The sequence below is a fragment of the Opisthorchis viverrini genome, assembly GCF_000715545.1.
Source record: "Opisthorchis viverrini unplaced genomic scaffold opera_v5_161, whole genome shotgun sequence".
In the NCBI taxonomy this organism is placed as follows: domain Eukaryota; kingdom Metazoa; phylum Platyhelminthes; class Trematoda; order Opisthorchiida; family Opisthorchiidae; genus Opisthorchis; species Opisthorchis viverrini.
In genome coordinates, this window is record NW_008751815.1 from 218,067 (window position 1) to 223,308 (window position 5,242).

Here is a 5,242-nt window from a genome sequence, read left to right on the forward strand (position 1 = left end):
TGCGGACACACAGCGAACAGCGAAACCCCCACATACTGGACGGAATTCGTGTTTATTTGAACGAAGGCCTTTTGGGAATCACTATAAATGGAAGCTGATATAGAGTAGCTAACTGTGTGGGACACAAGTTACCATCATCATTGTCAAAACGGATTGCACAAAATGCTTACGTGTTCAGTCATGTCATGCAACATTTTCAAATTCAACGAAATGAACAAATAATCAATCAATTATCAGCTGTAAACCGTGTACCATGAGTACAGATCACCGGAACGGAAAAGAAGAGAGTGTGGGAGATACAGCCAAGCCTTGGAGGCGTTGACATGTTCAGTCTGTTCGGAAATGGAATAGCGACGTGTAAACTCAGTGTAAACTCTGCCCATGACAGACAAACTGACGTCACATCGACGCCGCAGATGTCGGACGTTGGCAAAAGCCGACTGGGTCTTTCCGATTCGAGAAATACTCTTATCTCCAGCCAGTCCGCCAGCTGCTCAGGTAAAAGAATTTATCTTACTCATCGATTGACTCACCTGCAAGCCGGAAGGGTTTGATCCCACCCAGTCTTGTAGCAGCACTTTACACTTTGGAGGTGCGAGGCGCATGCCAAACCGTGCGGCAGAGTGATCTAGGCTATCTAAAATCTTCTGTATTTGGGAAGGATCTGAACCAAGGAGAAAATTAAAGTGTGATGGAACGTCCCGGGGACATTTCGACTTCAGAGACAGGCAGAGAAATTTCAAGAATCACATAAGTCACAAAGTTGAAAAGGGAAGATGAGAGATGGCAGCCTTGTCTTACATCACTGGACGTGATGAACTCAGGCTTCCCGTAGACTCGTACACGCCCACAGGAGTTCTCATACAGCGCTTTTATGAGGGATGGAAATTTGAAAGGGACACCTTTGACTGCCAACCATTCGCAAAGTTGTTGACGATCGACAGAATCAAAGGCAGCCTTAAAATTCAGAAAAAAGGACCAATGTCGGACGTCTGAAGGAGTGGCGCTGTTCAGGAATTTGTCTCAGGGTCGTTGACCAGGGTGGGAGCCAGCTTGATTCATCACGAATTTGTCTCTCCATTTAATCCATCAACCTGCGCAAAATATTGCCAGAGAGCACCTTAGATGCGACGGATACCAGGTTGATGCAACGATGGTTTCCAAATGAAGTTCCTGCGCCCTTCTTGAAGATCGAGAAGCTCAATTCGGCTGGTATTTCGTTTTGTTCGTCAAAATGTTCACAAGGACAACGCCACCTTCTATGAAGATCGTGGAGTGCAGAACATCCGCTCTAGTTTTCTTGTCACGCTTCAGAATTGAAATCTCACGCTGGATATCAGTTGCTGATGGTGGGTTGGTGTCGATGTTCCACTTTGTTCTTCCAGCGGTTGTGTTGAAGGATACTAGCTGAACTGTTCCTTGAAGTGCTCAGCCCACTCCTCAGGAAGACGATTGAGGGAGTGAATTGCTGTCCCATGTTCTTCGCAAGTTGTTCCATGGACCTCCAGGGACATCAAGCTAGTACATTCTTTCAAGCTAGGTCGTCTGTACAGTAATAGCGTAGGTATTCGAAAATGGCAGCTCAGGTTTAGTGTTCGTTACTATCCTGCCAACGTTTATCTTCAACCACTTTCACAGTTCGGTTACTACCTCATCAATGTTTACCTCCAACCACTCACATAATTTGGTTAACACATGCACACCCACTGTTTCACTCCTGTTTTGATTATGTCACGAACATTCGCCCCACGACTAACCAAGATTATTAGAATCTTATCCTAAGACAATCAGTGCAAGCCCATCCTCACTCTCAACGTAGACGGAACGATGACAACAGGATGTCGACGCTCGTCACTTCACACAGCGCCTTGACCAGGGTCAGTTCAAACCTACGCACGACTCACTGTGCAGGAAAAGTCTGGGCTCGATATCGTTTTGGATTAAACGACAAGAAACAGGCCAGATTTCAACACGCTCGTTCAAGACCCAAATTCAATACAACTGCGTCCTACAAACATCGGCTGCATCTACCACAACTTATCAACCGAAGAACTCGATGAGTCTCTTTCCTTTTGTGTATTATTCAATTGTACTACAGTGTCTCTGGTAGCCACTATACATAACCGTTTATTGTTAGTGTTATTCACTTTCTGACATTACTTCGAGTAAAAGATAATAGCACTAACATTAGCTAACATCCTTCGATGACCGGTCAACGGCTTCTAAGGAATACACAATTGGGGTTATGGCGACGGTAATTAAAGAATCAGCCAGACATGTTGATTCTCTCGATGCAACAGAACCAAAGCAGAGAGAGAGAGACGAAGCCAGAGGTCTAATCGAAAGTTTGCAGCTGGAAGGAGTCCGGGACCTCTCGGTGTCCGAAAACCTAAAGTGCTGCAAAAACGGTCCGAATTTGCTGCGATTCACTCGTAATCTCGCAGCCGAATTGTTCGCTGACTTTGTGAATGAAATCGATCACCAGTACAGTGATGTACACGATCAAGCTTCACGTACGATTTTCCCATGAGCATGAATACAACTTGGTTTCCTCCAACGGAGAAAATTTCCACAAATAAACCGACCACTTTTCTGCCAGGGGTGATTGTTCTAGAACATTCGCAATGTTAGCAGATAGTCTGTCGTGAAGTTGATGCCATTCTCACCTCAGAAGCTGAGAATTATCATACATCTGCTTGATTCTTGTGGGAAATCGTCAGTAATGTGCATCTGGTGAAACTGTGGTAAGAAATCTCGAATTCGTTTACAAGTTTGAACTCTTAAACGTTCGGGTACGAGCGGCTTTATCAGCTGCGTGTTTGAACAGGATATAGCACGTGATCTATATCACGTGGTCGCAGACATTGACTGGCTTTGCCGACTTCGAGAAAACTCGATGTGCGAACCCAATGCGTATAACACAGCTCCGTGGCAAAACGTCAAGTGAGAAATAAGCAACAGTGACCTGCATCAAGCCAAACAACACTGTGAAGAGTTCAAGTTGGTTTCCGGTCCATTATGAAAATGGAGTTGCGCTTCAGACGATGGAGGTTAGCTGCCCGCTGTCCGGAAAAACCCAGTTTGCGCAGCAAGACAAACAGCTTATAATTTTCCGTGACCTTAGCGGACTCCGCATGACTGCGAGAATATAGGACCATCTTTGTTTTCGGCCACAAGTAGCCACGTTCCAGAAAGTGCCGAAAAACAATTCGACATCTGTGGATGTGGTTTGCAGCCAACTTTGGTAGAGGTTTTGTAAACATTGGACATCAGTAATCATAAAGGCCCGAAGAATGTCGCTAGCGCCTCACAGGTATCTCAGATATCTCTTTGACGGAGCACTCTTCCGAACAATATGGGTGGAAACTGACGGTAAGGACACTGCTAACAACGGTTAGATGATTTGCAAATGAGTATATTTCTCGAAAACAGTCCGATTGGGGTTCAAGTAGAACATAAAGTTGACGGAAACTCAGTGACTGCGCCTACCTGATGAGCATGGAGCGGGAGGGAGAAACCGGTCGTGGACTATCGAAGAGTTTTCAGCAACCTTGTGAGTAGTTTCATTCATGAAAAATCGGTTAGATGACCTTTTTGCACAAGGTAATCTACGGACTGAATCAGACGCCTCACGAACAGGAAAAAAGTCCACCTGACTTAGCATAAAAGTCCACGCGTACTTTTAATGCTGTTCAAACTACATCTCCCGGCAGAATCTGGGGCAATAAGTGTAGTTGGTAATCCGGTATTTCGGTAAGCAGAGGACCCCGGACGAAAGTAAGGCGAGCTCTGAAAAATTGCTCTATATCGAAGGACGAATGAAAAACAAGCATGGCGATTGCTAAACGGACATGAATTCCACAGACCTTGAGACTTTTTCCCCCTGTTTACTTGATCGGTTGATCAGTCTTCTAGTTTGGATCGATACAGTTGCACACGCTTGTCTTATCATTCCCGTCTAAACCTTCATGACAGAATTGTCGCACACCGTTTTTCGGTCTTCACTTGAGTGATGCTCCTCAAAGGGTAGCTTTGACGTCGTTCGTGGTACCAAATGACCTTGAAGTTGAAGCGCAGCAAATTTTGGCACTCATCTTACGGTCTATATCGATCAACGGGCATCCAATGACCTGTACGGTCAACCGGAATGTGAATCCAAGATAGTTGTTGTTCGACTGGATGAAACGTAGCTTCGTCCAGAAAGATCCTCTACTCGTTTGCGGCTTTTATCAATCTCAGGGCTGGAAACATTAACCTGCCGGTTAGAGTCTATACCATGGATTCGCGAACGTCGGTGTGGAACACTGATGTCATACTCTCGATGATGAGGACTACATAAAAGCCCTGGAAAAAGCTCGACTAGAATAAAACCGTTTCCAATCTGGGGCCAGACAAAGGCTGAGGCTGTAACAATGAACATTCTGTAGCTTATTCTACAGGAGAACAAAGTACCTGGGCTTCAAAACGGAGTCATCCTCGAATGCCATGGACAAGAGAGAACCCCGTCAATCGATGAAGCAATTGTACGTGACTTGTGTAGTTGCAAGAAGATAGTCTTACAAATTAACTCACGTGTTTCAGCATACGTAACGTATGGCTAAGTAACAGGAAGGTCAGATTCCTGAAAGCAACTTTAGAACGCCCGGAACCTACTGCTCCACCAAAATCTCAACAGGAAAGCCGGCAAGCATCCAGGCCAGTCAATCATTCAATCAATTCAGCAAAACCTGATGAGTGTTCTTGCGCGCCACAGAAGCACGACCGAATGTGATCAGCGTTCAAGCATTTCACAGAGGCATGATCGATGTTGACGGGTGTTCACTAACGGCTATCAGACAACCTGGATCAATGTCAATAAGTCCCCTTTCAATAGCGTGGGGCTGTTGTAAATTTTGCCCTCGCACTCGCTTGTTCGGAATATAGCTGTTGTGTTCCATTCTGTGAGTCTTTTTTCTCCGTCACTAGGCACTGGAGCGGGTCAGCAGCAGATGTCACAGATTGGCGAATCAGCAAATATAACAGGAAGTGTACGGGATTCTCAAATTTCGAGAGGATGAGATCCTGTTGCAACCAGTACTACCTGGTTGGAACGCTCTATCCGAAAATGGCGCGCTGAACTCCCAAAATTATTGCACCAGTCAGAAGAAAACTAGCCACAGAAATTTCGAGGTCTTCGTTTGCCTTCGCTGGTGGGATACGGAATCTGAGTATCCCCCGAAATATGCCACTTCATTTGATGCCC